The sequence below is a fragment of the Mus musculus genome, chromosome 11, assembly GCF_000001635.26.
Source record: "Mus musculus strain C57BL/6J chromosome 11, GRCm38.p6 C57BL/6J".
Lineage (NCBI taxonomy): Eukaryota > Metazoa > Chordata > Mammalia > Rodentia > Muridae > Mus > Mus musculus.
Window position 1 is genome coordinate 119,044,549 of NC_000077.6, and position 16,925 is coordinate 119,061,473.

Here is a 16,925-nt window from a genome sequence, read left to right on the forward strand (position 1 = left end):
CCGCCCCCCCCCCCACACACAAACTACCCGGTTTCTTTGTTTACGGAAATGCAGGCACCCTCTTGCCTGGGGGACACCTGCTACCGCAACCCCCCACCTTTCCCCACACCCCGGGCCGATTCCTGGCCGGTTTAGGTGACCAGGGCATGGGGCTCCCCACTGCTCTTATCTGACAAGAGCTCTTACTTAGAGCAGGGCGCCTGCCTGCCCTCCTTCTGCCCCAGACAGCCGAAGGTGCCTAGACTGTCCGGGAGCCCGACTTTCACGGCATGCCTGAGTCTGAGGCCACTTAGGCCTGGATAGGTCCGCTGCCCATGGACTCAACCTCTTGGGAGAGGAGGAGCCTGAGACTGGCGCAGTCCAGGGAAGATGAGCGCGCCTAGCTGGGTGCTTGGATCCTGGATATCCGGCCAGACCAGCAAGCCCCAGCGCGTCCTCCAGCTTGAGGCTGAGGCCAGGCCTCGGCTAGTTCTTTGGGTACGTTTCAACTGCGCGGCTTGGCGGGCGTCGGACCTGCCCAATCTTGGCCACGCACGCGGGCTGATTTGGAGCTGTTAAGTGAGCGGTTCTGAGGCGTGGCCATGTGTACCATGGCCTCTGCAGGGCCTGTGGCCCGTGGCTAATCTCCTGCCGTCTTGGAGCTGGATCTGCCTGCACCATCCACTCCTGCCTCGCGACTCCACAGCAGGACTGAAAGTCCGCTGAGTGGATTGCCGCCTGCCGCTGGAAAGTGGTAGCGGCGACGCAATACTCTGGACAGAAGTCCGAAGGTCTGGCCTGTGCAGGCTGACTGTAGTATCTAGTTGTTCTCAGAACATTCCCAGCTTTTCCGTTCTACGGCCTCCTCTCACTCCTTCCTAGGGACAAAGAATGGGCAGTAACAGACAAGAAGGGCTGACCACCTGTAGACCGGGACCTCCACACACCAGAAGCCACATAGCATTTGATATCTCCTCTTAGCACACGAGTGCACACACACACACACACACACACACACACACACACACACGCACACACACACACACACACACACACACACACTTCCATGGAAGAAAGCACCGGATTAAGCTCATCTGTACAACAGTTGCTCTGGACAGCCAGGCAAGGTCAACTATCCAGTCCCTAGCTGTAGGTAAAACTGGGGACAAGCAAAGCAGACAGCAAAGGCTCTGCCTGAGAACTCCCAAGTCAGGGTTCCCAGGCCTTTCACAGCAGGGGCTTAAAAACTCTGGGTACATTTCAGTTTTCCTTTGGTCTTATAAGGAAGAATTGAGGGTAAGAAAGGACTTGGGGTTGGGTCCTAGGCTGGTAGCACAAACCCCTTCACAGAGCCCTCAGCAAGAAAGTTGAAAGGTTCTAGGAAGCCATTTGGAGTTGGAAGCTGGATGTGGGTGGAAATCTTCATAGTTACAACTATTGTGGGCTCCGAGACTAGCCCACTCGCTAGCTGTATGCCTGTATGGGCAAGTTATTTGATCTGTTTGAACTTCTAACAGTTAGTTACCTCTGGAGACAGGGCTCTGCTACTGTTCAGTCTGTAATCAAAATTGTGGTCCTCCTGCCTCAGCTTCCCAAATACAGGGATTACAGGTGTGTGTCACTGTTTATAGACTCTCACTAAAGTTTTGTTTCTTGAGATGAGGTCTCCTTTTATAGTCCTCATTGTATGTATGTACTAGGCTGTCCTCGAACTCATAGAGATCCTCCTGCTTCTGTCTCCCAAGTGCTGAGATTAAAGGCCTGCGCCAATACATCATGGTTTTCACTAAGGTTTTAAAAGGAATATTAGCATGCTTGCTGAACAGAGTCCACGGGACGGGTTACAAGCAATGTAAAGGCAGGATTACACTGAAGAGAGCAGGGAAATACAATGAGAAATGTTTATGTTACAACTGTGGCTGTTACTGCTTTTCTAAGGCCAGTGTAGCAGCTAGATGCTAATGAGGGGCACCCACCTTTCCTGGAAATCTGTCTGCGCACCTCTTGGACGTGGTTTAGATTCGCCCGGGCTGGTGGCTAGCCCAGAGAAACTTCTCTCCTCGAGTGCCTGCCCAGCGCGCGCCCAGTGCCTGGTGGCTGGAGCACGCGCACAGCGGCTAAACCAGCACGCATGCGCGACGTGGGGCGGACCCTCTCCCCTCTTCCCCAGCCTTTTCCCGGGAAAGCAGCCTGGCTGGCTGGTGTGGTTGCGAAAGCCGTCCCTGGGACGTCGGAGGCTCTCTTGGCCTAGAAGGGGAGGCGGCTGGGCTGTGAGCCCGAGAGTGAAATGGCTGCACCACCACCCACGTGCTAGGAAGGACGCTTAGACGCGGCACTGCAGGGCCAAGTCCAGGGCAGAACCGTGAAGCGAGGAGGGGGTGGGGCAGTGAGGCGAGGTGACAAAACAGTTCGTGATAAATGGGTGGCCTAGTAGAAATATAGTGCTTAGGAGTCCCATCTAAGATCAGGGATGTATTCGAAGCCGCTTTCTCTGCCTGCGATAAGATAAGGTCTCTTAGGCTGTCCGGGACTGCACAACCCTTTGGCCGCAGCCTATTGCTCTAGGCACCCCAAATGTAAAGTTGCAAAGTCCTGGTATGCGTCACGACCAGTGCGCGCCCTTTATGCCCGGTGACTGTGCCCCTTCGGAAGGTAGGAAAGCACTACCATCCCATGGGAAAAACAGAGTTGGAAGCCTGGAAAGGGGTGGCGGGCGCCGTCAGAGCTTGAGCTCAGTCAAGACTCCTAGCCCTCAGAACCTACTAAAGCTGGAGTTCGGCCAGGGTGACACTTCGGTCGCTAACTACGCTGGACGGTGCAGTTCAAATACCACCCCCATCCACTCTCAGTCCCCACACGAGCTGTGTGTAGTCCCAGAAGCTTCAGAGATGGATGCGGCGGTCTGCAGCTTCAGGTTTTCTCTCTTCCTATCCCGCCCCCAAGCGGAAGGAATTGAAGTGACTTCTCTTACCCCCGCCCCCTGGGCTCCACCACCACCACCACCACCACCACACACAGACACACAGACACACACACACACACACACACACACACACACACACACACACACGCCCCGCTTCCCAGACGTCGGAGACCTCCATCCAGTTAATTCCAGGCAAGTGTCACTGCCTCCAGAAGTGGTTTGCGCAGACAGCCCTAGTCCGGTTTCCTGTTTTAGAAAACCCCGAGGTGCTGGAACACGTCACTCGGAGAAGCACAGGTTCGGTTTTCCCGAGGACGCATGGAGCAGCAACTCCGGGTGTACACTGCTGGCGGCAACCCCCGAGACAGCAGTGCCGGAGTCCACAGGAAAAAAAAAAAAATCCAATGATCCCCCAGAGGGCTTCACAAAACCTCAGCATCCGAAACTCTAGTTAGCGTCCTTGCCTGCACCTGGGAACAGGGTTTCCCTTGGTCGGCCCCAAGCATTGTCCTAAAAGAAGGGGGCACTGGCGGGCGTCGAGGTCTGCGCTCTACTGCTTGGAACATGCCCAGAAGCAAGTTCCGGGGCTGCCAGGACTCGTGGGGCCAGCGATGGCTTCGTCCGCACCTTTCCCGACCGCTCCCAGTGATTCGTTCCTCCGAGAAAGACCCACAAGATCCCACTTGACAAGAGGCCATAGGCAGAGACGCCCCGATGCCTCGCTTCTTCTCTAAGCAAAGGAAGCCTGGTTCCTCCACACGCTCAGATCCAGGGGATAACACTGAATTTACGCTCACAGACTCCTCCCTTGACATTTTGCACTCCCGAAGTTGGGGCAGAAGTAATTATGCAAACATCTGGGGCTGTCCTGCGTGCCTACCCGCACTGCTTCCATTCACTCCGTGAGCCCAACTCCCTGATTTGCATATTAATGGCTTATCTGGAACAACACACCAAACAGGCAAATTAATTTTTTCTTCGACTCATCCGTGAGATTCTGGAACCAGGCTTAGGGCTAGAAAGGCTGATTTTATAGAGGATGTCGGGTTCTGTCGGGTTCTTAGGACCAGAAAGAGAAGTTTAGAAGCAAGGTTCAGGATTTTTCAAGGTTTTACCTTACAACGCTCAGTTACTCCGGAGACAAACGGTGAAGGGCGGAGCCACTGTAAGAGCTGCCTATGACCCCTGTTCATCGCCCCTTCTAAGGTGGAAGTTTCTAATCCTGGTGTGGTCCCAAAACCTGGTTAGCTGCTTTGTCGATGGGTGGGTGGGTTGAGGTGTCCTAATTAGACACTTAGCATGAAGACGGCCTAGTGGGGGGTGGAGGTGGGGGACGGACCTGACACCGGTCAGGGAAAGATGAAGGCGGTGTGTAGGGACCGAGTTCAGTTCCCTACCCAGTCTTTGAACAGTGGGTCAGAACACTCCTTTAACTCTTCCCCCCCCGCCCCCCCCCCGTGGCAGCATAACTTTATAGACTCAAAGCAGAGTAAACGGGTGTGTGGGCGATGATGGGGGCATTATGGGAAAAAAAACCATCTTTTACACATTAAAACCCTTCTTGATCTTTCTAAATATGAAGACGGGTAGGAGGTGAAATCTGTAAATAAATACAGAATTTATTCTGTATTCTGGTAAATGAATTTGGACCAGAATTGTAATTAGGGCCACTTTGGACGATTCTAGGCGCCAAGGGATTTTTCCCCCCTTTGTGGAACATGTTCCCTCACAGTCACTGTCTTCCCCTTTGCAGTAAATACTGGGAAGGGAAAAAGAGCTGAAGAGTCATTTTGCCTCCTGATCCCCTACTTCTACTGTTTAATGAAGGGAATGCCCACAAGCTTGGAAATAAGAAATCAGAGATAATTCTTAACTTCCTCTTGGGAGTAAGCCGAGGACATTATTCTTGGAAGGAGGGAAGCAGTGCAGGGTGAGATGGGAGGCAGGAGGGAAGTGGGCAGAGGACATGAGGCCCGTGGGGAGGATGAGCCTTTTGAGTGGCAGAAGGGACCGTGCAAAGGTCATATGCAGAGCAAGTAAGCCCAAGGAAAAAAATGGGGCTGCCAACCTGGTATCTGACAGCTTAGGACATCTTTGTGGTGACGTCTTGATGCCTGCTTGGCTGGCAAAGCCCTAGCTTAGGTATGGTGGGGTAGAGGAGAGAGAGAGGGAGGGAGGAGGAGAGAGAGAGAGAGAGAGAGATTACTAAGGCACATTACCACAGTTTCCTTGAGAGTAGCAGTATCCTTGGGGAAGTAAAACTCCAAGCTACCACCAAGTCTTGACCTACCCAGAAAAGTGCTGAGTGAACTAGATGGTCTACAGGATTTCAGCTTCAGTGTCTCCACATTGTAGAGGAAACTACGCAGAATTAGCAGCAGAGTTGGGAGACAGAAGAGTTTTGCAGGGCACCAGAAACTTCTCTCGGGGTGCAGGACCACATCAGCACACAACCTAGTTCTCTTAGCTGAATGTTCCTAGAGCTTCCAGAACTATCTTCCCTACCTCTATCAAGCTGAGCCCAAGGACTGACCCTGTCCTTGTCTGTGGGTGCTGCCCAACCTGGAAGGACCAGGGCAAGGGGTTTGTTTGCCCCTGAAAAGGAGCTAACTCAGACCCCAGTCCAAGGAAAAGAAAGAGCACTGCACCTGGGAAGTGGGGAGACCAAAGATTGATCCACTGAAGGGTACTGTGGGGCTAGGGGCTAGAAGGCATCAACACCAGTTCTCTCTGCAGGTCCCAAAGAAGGCAGTTGGGTTGGTATGCTTTCTTTTTAGCAGCCGAGGACTGTTAAAAACAAATCCCGGAGTCCTGTCAGGAGAAAAGTTTGTGCTCAACTCTGCTCAAGTTTGGTCTGCAGCCAGCGATGTCCAGCAGAGAAGAAAAACGCATACAAGGGTTGGCAGTGGCTGGATCTGGCTGCCCTTTCAAGGTGCTCTTTCTTGGAAAGAAGGGGCATCCAGTAGCCATGGGGGCTCACAGACAAGCCATGAGATTCCAGGACAAAGAGTGGTAGCTTTGATAACAGAAGTAAAAGACACCAAAGTGTGTGTGTGTGTGTGTGTGTGTGTGTGTGTGTTGTGGAGGTGGGGAGCAAGACGAAGCCACTTCCTCTACCCCTGTCAGTGTGTCACTGAGATCTCTCTGAGTCTGTAAGTCAACCTGCTAGCCCGAGAACTCTCCCAGAGTACTCTCTGCAGATTAGGGGCCCCTCCTAATTGTGGGGTTCAAAGCTCAACAGGATCCAGGAAGCTCTTAGGTTCACTGGGTCAAGTTCCCACCTCTAAGACCAGCAGACTCTTTCCCACTGCTGCTGGGATGGGCCTCCTCCACATCTGGATATAAGTGCTTTGAATCACAGGAACTCTGGACCTTTCATGCACACACCTGTACGTTCCAAAGCTGAGCCAAAGGGTCCCAAGCTCGGAGTCCTAAAACAACAAGGTTGCTGCTACCTCTCAGACACTCCTTTCGTTGGGGTGTTGCTCCAACGATCTGGGAAACTCATGTCTGGACTTTTGGGGGGACCAGCAGGGAGAAGTGGGGCACAGGTAGGAGAGGAGGCGATTATAGAAGGGCAGGTTAGCGCTGAAGCTGATATCCATCAACACATTAGCCAGGGGAGCCTCTGGGGAGTGCTGGGTTCCAGTGCCCACACATTTTTATTCCTCAAACCTGGCATGCAGCCTGCCTAAGAGGGTGTGCCAGAGTGGGTGTCTGTAGCTCCCATCCCTGGAATGAGGGCTGCACCATCATAAGCTCTGTACTTAATGCATCTTGGGCTTTTATTCCTCACCCTGCCACCCTTTGATTGGAGCTTGTTAACCCTGTTAAAAAGGAGAGACGCAGAGAGGCCAGCACCTCACTGATGATATTAAGCTGAGGGGCAGGCTTGACTTGAATTTGACCCCCTAGAAGTGAAGGGAGGGGCTCAAGGTGGCTCTCACAGGTATAGACCGGGGCATAGAAGGATTTCCTACTAATGGGCTCCTCTCCAGGGCTGCTGAGAGAGTGACTGGCTAGGAACTGTGGTAGAAGCCACCTCCAGTCCCTAAGCTGAAGGCTTAGGTGGGCCATTGTGTCATATTGACCAAGCCTGGGCTGCTCTGGGCTGCTCAGGTTTGCTCTGCCCCTGGCTTGCTATGGTGTTTTGAAGATATCCCTTGGTCCTGATCAAAGTTTCTGCCTAGGAAGTAAGCATTCTGAGCAATCACTCTTGGGGCAGCTTGGTGTCCATGTGCATCAAGAGAGCATTCAGACAGGTTTATTGGTGTTCCAGAATTTCTGAAGAATACATGCTGATGGTTGAACTGCTGAGGCACACAGAACAGCATGCAAAAACTAAACCATGGACACTCCTAGTGGAAATAACAATATTCCTGTCCAAGTTATACCAGGTACAAGCTTTACTCTCCAAAATGCAATGGTGCCCTTTGGTGCCTAGCCAAGAGCTACCAAAGGGCTCGGGAGGCAGGAGGAAGGGTCCAGTAGGGAGTTCTGGTGGCCAGACCACCTGCTCAAAAAGGACAACTCAGAGAGATAGATCCTCACTCTGGCTCCGCGAGACTGGCGGCTAGCTTCAAGTCGGACTAATTCCAGGTACGTGCTATAGGTGGCATCCTGCTACTGGAAATGGCCTCTGTGGAGGGGGAGGCTGTCTCTGAGGCATCTCCAGGCACGAGGGGAGCTCCAACTAGGCTCAGACAAAACTGCACAGAGAGGGGAACCTGCAGGGCTTCTAGGATGTGCACCGGGGGACCACATTCTCAGAACCAGTACTAGTCTCCTGCAGAGACTTTTCTCAGACCACCAGCCGGTGGGGACTGGAGAGCTGGAACATTCCAGGAGTGTCTCCTGTGAGCAGTGGGAAGGAGGGAAAGACCTCAGTCTGCACTCAGTGGGGGTGCTGGGTGAGCTACCTAGATCTGTATCACCATATAACACCCTCGAGCTTGCACGGACTGGGGGTCAGGGGACTGAGCTAACTCTGCCCAACTAGACGTCCTTCTGGCTCAACACCGTTGTTTTGGACATCCTGGCTCAGGATTCACACCCTCTCCTCAGATTTCTTCCGGCTTGAGTGGAGAGAACAAGAACGCAAGTTCTTGCTGGAGCACTGGGGTCAGCAATCAAAGCAGTCTCAGAGGATGACCAGGGTGCGAGCAGGGTTCACCTGAGCCAACTGTCTTTTCATCCCCAACCAGCACTAGTCCCACCCAGGTGGCCTATTCCCTGAACTAGGTTCAAGGGAGACTGGCCTGCCGCAGCAGCAAGCTGTCACTGGGAAGTAGGGCCAGCCCCACAAATGGGAAGGGATGTGATGGCCACACCTCTTACGTCTTCCTTACACACAGCTTGATTGGCTTCAGGCCTTCCCGCCCCCGGGGCTCCAGGCCCTTGGCTCAGCTTCTAGCCTCCTCCTAGTAACAGCCACATGTAGCCCTTGCCCTTGGACCTGGGCCATGGACATCAGATAGGCCCAGAGCCAAGTGTCAGGAAAGGTGGGATCCTGGGACTCATGAAGGAGGGACCAGAAAAATCTCAAAAGACAGCTGGAGGGACTTTGAACCTCCAGAGAACTAGCCCTCCCTATCTCCAGGCATTTGGCGTGGTTTCCTGAGATTCTTAACCCCCACCTTCCACGCCGCACTCGCTTTTCCTTAAGCCCAACACAGATTCGCTCCTTTTCATTTTTTTTTTAAACAAAAGCAATTAGATTTCAATCCTGATTCATTTGCATTTGCACCTCTGAAACCCGGTGGGGGAGGGAAAGCTGGCGGGAAGGAGGAGACGCACAGCTGGCCGAGCTGCCACTAGGCCGGCCACATCTGGCCAAGTGCGGTGTCCACCGCGGACCTCCCGCGGTCAGCGCCGGGAGCCTGCGCACCGCAGCCGCTCGGCGGCGCACTCATCGATCGCCCAGGCCGGGAGCGGAGAACAAGGTATAGCCTGTATTTAGGTTCCAGTCCTTATATGGCGATGCGCACGAGCGCCAGCCGAGCGGCCGCACCATATAAGGACACACGGCAGGCGCCGGGCTGAGCTGGTGCACGCTCATTGGCCGACGCGTCTCTCGGCAACCGGGCTCTCACGAGTGGAAAGGAGCCAGCCGCCCCCGCCCGCTCCCCGCCCCCTCCCATTCTTTCTCCCTTGGCATCCCGGTTTCTCGCCTCGGCACCCCTTTTCCTTGCCTAGCCCCCAGTTTTGCTTGCACCTTCTCCCCATTTTTCCCCTGATCAACCCCCTTCCCCTTCGCCCTCGTTGTCACTTCTTCTCCTGTGTCCAATCGGCCTTTCTTCGCCCCCCCCCCCTTTGCTCACATTCCCACCCCACGAATCCCCCTCCCCAAACCCAGAGAGCAACGGAGATGGGCGGGAAGGCCCGGATGCGGGAGAGGAGCTAGCGTGTGTGTGTGTGTGTGTGTGTGTGTGTGTGTGTGTGTACGCGCGCGCGCGCGTGTATGTGTGTGTCTGCCGCAGTAGCTTCTGCAGCATCAGGTCCACGCATGCACACACGCACCGCGCTCTGGGAGCAGTCCGAGAGCCCCTCTCTCAGACGCTGCCCCCCACCCGTTAATCAGAGCAATTAGCTTCGGAAGAAAAACGCTTGCGGGGCTAGGGGTGTGCAAACCCACAACAGCCAGTGGGTACCACCAAATTAGCATCTCCCAGGGCGTCCCTTCGGGCTGGATTTCTGAATACAATCATGATAATGATAAATCGATGTCTCATTTAAAGGTTACTTTTAAAACCTGAGAATTGTTGCGAGGGAGGGGGCGAGAAGCCCTGGGAATGGGGGAAAATGGGATAAAAGAGAGACTCTCGGATTTACTGGCCGAACGCAGTGGCTCAATGATTGTGGGCTGGAGGTCAGATGCCCAGCGCTGGGCCCACAGTGGGGTGGGAACTGGCAGCGGCAGAAGGTGTCGCTATGTCGCTAATTCTCTAGGGACAAGACACCGGATCACCTCAAACTCAGGCAGAAAAGGGACCTCGATCCAAGGGCGCTTCGCTCCCTCCCCCATTTGCAGGAGCGCGAGCACGCGCACGCACGTACAGGTGTCCGGTTGGCCCCTCCAGGGCGGTCGCTAATGTACCCGCAGGTGTTCTAGACATGCCGAGGTCCCAGAGCTATCCCTTGGGGATCCTATTTCTGTCTTGGGAACAGGAGGAACCTAAAGGTGACAGCTAAAACAATGGGTGCCCTAGCGCCCTGGGGACTTTGCCTATGACCGAGCTCTGTAGGGATGCCCCCTACTGGACATCCTGCTCTAGGAACACCAAGCAGGTGGTGGTTCTAAGGGGAAAAGATGGGCAATGGGGTTGGGGAAAGACAGCCTGCGGGGTCGGGGAAAGACGACCTGCCTGACCTCTTGGTTCGGAACATCATCCCTATTCCATCTTAAATCCTTCAGCCTGGCGGCTCCGGAGGGAAGGTGATGGTGGAAGTGGGCACGGCCAGGGAACCCAAGTGCGAAATTGGGGAGGTCGCTGCCTGCCTGCAGGATCTTAGCTTCGTCCCTCCTTAGCTGCATGGATGTTTTTTTCAGAAGGAAGCTCTGCGGCCCCATCAACGTCGGAGCTAGCTCTGTCCCTCCTAGACCTTGCAGGTGATTTGCTGCTTCAATGCTAAGGAGAGACTTGGGGGTGCTCTTGAGCAGAGGGTTCAGGTCTGCGCCCAGCTTCGGCCCTCTACCGCTGATGAAGGAGGTCTTGGAACCCTGGAAACCTGAGTTGTATCTTCTGACTACCCTCCACCCCGCGCGCACACAAACCACCGCACGCCACACCTGCTCAAGCCCTTTTAGCGACGACGGTTACATTAAATCCCCAAACCCACGGACACTACGCCCAGGTGTGTAGAGGAGTGCGGAGCAGCAGATGTCCTCCAGCTTCTCCCTGATCAAGGGCGTGCTTTCTTAAGCGCGCTTCTCCCTGCCCCCGCCTACCCCCCCCCAAAAAAAAACCCAGCTGCAAAGCCCCTCCCGAATCTAGAACCGCCTGTCCCTAACCTGTTGGCTCCTGTTCTCTGGTCCTGGCCTTCTTATTCCTGGAATTTTAATTTTCCAGTCGCTGCTTGGTGAAATCGACAGACAGGGAGAAAGCGGCTGCCGGGAGGGGTAGTAGGAGAAACGTACCAAATTTACACACCTCTCCCAGGCCAGTGCGGTCCAGTCCGCTGGGAGCCTGGGTCCTTTCGATCCAGGGAAACATGGGGTTACAGATTTGCGGGGCTAAGGCCAAAGAGTTCTAACTCTGTAGCCCAACCCCACCCACCGAACCTCTATTCTCACTTTTCGTTTATTTCTCTGAGACCTCAGTCTTGTAGCAATAGGGGCAATTTTCTCCCTCTTCCTGGTGAGCCTTAGACGCTACCCAGAAATCGTGCCCCTTGCTGGGGCGTCCAGATCAACCTAAGTGCCCCTCCCCGAGATTTGGGCTCCCCTTGGTGCAGAAGAAGGGTGTTTGAGCCTGGCTGCCCGGCAGTGGTGGCATGGCCAAAGGCACCTCCTCGGGGCCAGCGGCTCCTCTCGGTACCCAGGCTGCCGGGGTCGGGTGCGGCCGCCCGCAGTGAGGGCGGTGGGCGCTCCGCACCTGCTGAGCGCCGCGGCGGCTATGTTTCATGGCGCCCCGGGATCCACCCGGATCTTCTAGGCTGAGTTCCGGGCTTGGGTCGTTCTGTAGTCTGCACACACACAGAGCTTTATATTTGTTTATTTTATTTTATTTTATTTTATTTTATTTTATTTTATTTTCTTCGGGCAGCATTTGAACTAGTCAGACCTCTCCAACACCAGGGGTGCGCAAAGGGTCTGGAGGGTGGGGGTGGGGGAAGTAGCGATGTCTAGATGGGTGCGGTCCAATCGGTCACCCAGGTCAACGCCCCATTAACATTTCCCCACCCGGGCGCTGCGACCTCAAGAGGACACTGGACATGTTGGTGGGGGTGGGGACACGGAAAGTGCCCTTCCAATACAGTCTTCCGTCATCCCCAACCTGGTAAGCCCTCGCCTGCAGGTAGCAGCCCCTCCCCCTCCATCTCGCCCGTAAGCCCCCTAGCTCTCGAGGGTCTGGGCTTCAGGAGAGTCCCCTGTAGAGGAAAGGGAGCAGGGTGCATGACTGCGGCGCGCCCCCCGCCCGGGGCAGCGTGGCGACTGGCGCCGCTTTGGCAGCCATTTTCTGCAGCTGCCTGGGTCCGGGCTGATCTCGGCGAGGCGCAGGCGGCGGTCAGCCAATGCAGGATCGCGGGCAGGGGGGCGCCCGGGACTCTAGGAGACCTCGGGACTGGCGCCCGCCCCCGCCATGGCGCGGGTAGAGCGGGCTGCGACGCGTGCAGAGCGCCTGCGATCCCACCCTTTCCCCGCCATCTTGTACCCCGGCTGGCGCCTTCCCAAAGACTAGCTGCGCAGACAAAGCCGCGGCGGGCCGGCGGGGGCCTCTGCAGCCCACCCAGGCTAAGCAGACGAGCCTGGTGACCCCTTGGGCCAGGACACTTCCCTACCCCTCCCCTGTGGTTGGCGCCCCTGCCCAAGGGAGGGTCCGTGTGCTGCTGGCCACTCGTACAGCCTCCGAAGGTGGCGGAGCCGCCACTTCCCATTCACCCCCCAGCCACACCAGCTAGCCCTGCTGGACCCGCACCCCAGCCCCAGCCCCAATGAGGTTGCGGGAAAAGAAGTCCCATAGCGAAACAGAAAGGAGGACTCGTCACCCTCCAAGCTCCGAGCCCTTCGCTTTCTGATAGGGTTGAGTGGGTCACTGGTCCCTCCAGCCCGTAGTAGAAACAAACTCAGGTCCTCGGGTTGTTTTTGCGCCCCCCCCCCAATAAAATCGCAGCAAAGGCGGCGTTCCAGACCATTCTCACCCCTGCTCAGTGGCCCCTGCAGACCTAAGAAACTCCATTTTCTGGGATAACAATATTATCGCCTCAGTCTCTTAGCCTGCTCAGCTCTTTCTCTCGACGCACCTACACTGGGACTCCAGACCTGGACCCCTGCGTGGGTCAGGGGAGTTAGAGACCCCTATCTCCGTCCTGAAACACCCACGACCCTGGTGCCTGCCAGTTTTATGAGTCAAATATTAAGCTACTTCTGAACAGAAAATTTGCTCCTCAAGACTCCATTTTCCTGTCTGCAGGTCTCCAGAGCCTGGCAATGGGATGGAAGCACGGGGTGGGGGTGGAGGTCCTAACTCCTCCCTGGACTTCTTCCAGGGAGGAACAGTGGGTGTCATGAACACCCGCTCTGGAGACCCTCCTTCCTCCTCCATTGACCCTCTGGGAGTCCCCATCCCCCATACACCTAGATTTTCCCCGAGTATTAACTGCTAGGGACAGTGATAGATAAAGAAACTGAGGCTGACAGAGGGGGTGCACGAGGGCCCGGGTTTAGACAGAACTGACTCTTCCAACCAACCCTAACCCCCAAGATAAAAAAAAAACCCAGGTTCTGTGGTGCTCCCCAATGTTAGAAGAACGCTTGTCCAACGTTGCTGAGCCCAGCTGGCGGGGGCTGGGCACAGCAGTGTGTATGGGGAGAGGCCAGTCTACTGACCCACGCTTGAAAACTGTTTCCCCGACTCCATGCCTGCACTCTCTCACCCCAAGGGGTCGAAAAGAGAGCACCCTGGGGTGGCCTGTCAGTACATCACCCTCGGGGTTCAGTCCTCCCCACCAATGCCAGCCAGCCCTCGTGGATCCTGATCCTGGCCCGGAAACCAGTCTGACCACTTCGCCTATTTCCCAAGCCTCGGTGGAGGGTGGGGTGAGCCCGGCTCAGCTTCCCCTGGGCTGCCCAGCACTGAATGGGTTTGCCCAGAAGGCTGGCGTCAAAGCGACGCGCCCGCCCGCGCCACTGGGAGCCTAGGGCCGCTCCCCCATCACGAAAAAACAACGATTTTCCGCTCCACTCCCGACCTTCGTCGCCTCTCCCCCTCACAGCCAGAGCCAAGCGATTCCTTGCTCAATGTCCTGTGCGCACCTGCAGAAGCTCGGCTGCCCCAGCCCTGCTTATTGTAGGCATGGGCCACTGAGCTGAGTCGGGAGCAGAGTGGTGGGTCATTACAGGGCGGCAAGACGCGCTGGGGAGGCTGCGTGGGTCCAGAGTGCCCCACTGAGCTCCCGGCCGCCGAACTTGGCCGGTCTCGAGGAGGACCCACCGGCTAGAGGGGCAGAAAAAACCCAGTTGTCCGTGAGATGGTAGGTTGGGTGTGTGGCCTCGCAGCCCACCTGTGCACGTGTTTTGAAGGCCCGCGGGCGATGCCGCGAGTCGTTTCAAGGACGCAACTGTGCCTCAACGTCCAGTAGGAGGCTCCTGTCCATGTGAATTCCCTAGAGGCCAAGCTGCCTGGGTACACCCACTACGTGGTGACGCAGAGCTCACTAGCCCTCCCTGGGGCCATAGGATGGTGCGTGGCCCCCCGGGCTGCGGTCTCCAGATGCAGAGCAGGCGGGTCTGAGTTCCGGCGCCACCAGGGCCAAGAAGGAAAATGGCTGGATGCCAGAGTCGCCAGGACCGCGGGAGGACAGGCAGGCGTGTCCAAAGGAGGGACGCCATTCTCTAGCATTCATCCACAGGGCTCCTGCTCCTCCCAGTGTCCTACCGGACCCTCGGGAGCAATCCTGCATAGATGGTAGGGCCCAAATGCTCCGGGTGGGCTTCCCCTGCCCAGAGTTCTATCCTCCTCCAGCTTGGACCTCTCTGTTCTGGAGGCAAGAGCACAGACCGGCGGGCTCTAGGACAGTATTGGTGTAGGGTTTCTGATCTGTCCCTGATGCCTCCCTTTCCCCTTGACCTGGAGAAGGTGTAGCAGAGAACTCCCTATCAAGGCAGTCACCCCATCTGCTGGCATCCTTCTGCTGGCAGGGCCAAAATACTTTAAGAAGCAACTAGGGAGTGGAGCAAACCAGGAAAAGCCAGGGCACTCTCACTTCATGCTAGGTAGAGGCTGCTCTTCTGTCTGAAATGGTTGCCAGGAAATGAAACTTGACAGGCCATGTCCAAGCGAGGGCTGGTGTCACCTGCCAAAGCTCTCTCCTCCAACCACCCAGGGAGCTATTGAGCCTGGCTGGGGACACACCTACAGGGGAGGTGCAGAGAGGCGCTGAGAGAGACTGAGAAAGAGCAAGCAATCCCTAGGACTCTTAGATGGAGATGGGAAATGTCAGGATTTGGTGCTTCTATAGGAGGCTGACCTGGCTCCTAGCGACTCCACCCAAGGCTTCACAGTTCCAGGAACAAAATCAAAGGGTCTACAGGCACCCTGCAGGGTTTAGACTTCTCCAGGCTCTTCTATCCTTGTCTGCCTAGTAAGGACATAAGGGAGACACTATGAAAGGACCCCAAGGTTCCTTACAGTTGAGCAGGCACGACACTGGCTAACTGACTGGAGGAGAGCCTTATTTCCCACAGTAGGCTCCCTGCCCTACGCCCCACATCTCACCTGGAAACGCACCACCTCTCTCCATTAAACCTACTGCTTGCTGCTGGTGCTGCCCCAGCTGCTGCTCTGAGGATGCAGAGGATGTGACTGCAGGGTCCCTTGTGCCACCAGCACAGATGAAGAGGCATCAGGAAAGCTCTTATGAGCACAGACCCACTCTCTTCCCAGACTCCTCCTTCACCCCTCCTTTGCTGCCAGTCTGACCCGTGATCTAGCTCTTCACCTACAGACTTCCTAGATATGTCGCTGGCCCAGCATTCTGCTCAGGCTAGAGGTGTTTCCACCAATACAATGAAACTCACATCTTACTCCCTGGGCTGGGAAGAGAACCGAGGCCACTTGCTATGTCATTTGCAACAGGAGAAGTGTCCTGGATGCATTTGAGGGCACAGAATAGGTAAGACACATCTGGGGGTGGTGGGGTAGAAGTAGGCAATACGTCAAGGAGATGTCTGGCAAGAACTGTGGGGCCAGAAGCTCAGTCCACCAGGACAGACCCAACCGGAGCATTCAGAAAACAGCCCAAGACTGACCATGTAGTCAAGATGGCCACGAGAAAACTCTCACCAGCTGTTAAAAAAACAAACAAACAAACAACAAAACTCAGGTAGGGGCCAAGTGTGCAGCTCAGCTGCCTGCTTAGGTGTACTGAAGCCCTGGGATAGTGGCCAGAACCACACCTGCCTGGCAAAACCCCTCATGGATGAGAAGGGACAATTTCTGGTCTTAATAAGCTGCTGGCCAGCAAAAGGTGTGTATGTACCACACGAGATGGCTTGCAGTATCTCCTGAGGATACCCTAAAGTTGAGCACACCCTGGGAGGGTCCCAGGGGCTTGTTGTTAAAGCAGATCAAGGTCTCTGCCAGGCCTTCTGCAGATCCATCCCATGGCTCCTGCCTCAGGGAACAGCACTGCGTATGAGGCAGCAGACTCTTGCCTCCTCTGTAAAATGAGCCTCCCCCTCCCCCCCCCCCCCCGCCAAGGCTCCCAACAGCTCCATTTGTTTCGTTGTTGTTGTCTTATTTTCTCCATTAATTAATTTATTTATTCATTTTATGTCCTGATCTCTCTCTCTCTCTCTCTCTCTCTCTCTCTCTCTCTCTCTCTCACACACACACACACACACAAACCATCATCTCATGTTGACCCTATGGCTCTAGAAAGCTATACCTTTTGTGGAGCTCATGCTGGTCCACAGCAGAAGTCTCCGACAGGTGTGAGTTTAGGGCTGTGCTGTCTCTCCTTCCAGGGAGGCCAACATATCTTTCCCATAGAAACTCCAAGTGGCAGCCATGGGCTACTACGGTTAGGAGGCAACTCCCTGTTCCCCAAGCTGTACTACTCACTGGTAGTGCGGAGCCTTAACACCTCCATTTCCGTGTGGCTGGGATACCAATGCTTACAACTCCAAGTTGCTGCCAGGGCTGGAAGAGAGAGAAGGAGAGAGAGCTCGAAATGACAGACAGACAGACAGACAGACACACACACACACACACACACATGGTACCTGGCTCAGCAGTCACCTGAAGTGATGATGGGAAGCAGGCACAGAACTGTAGGCATGAGTGTGCACTGATCGCATTTG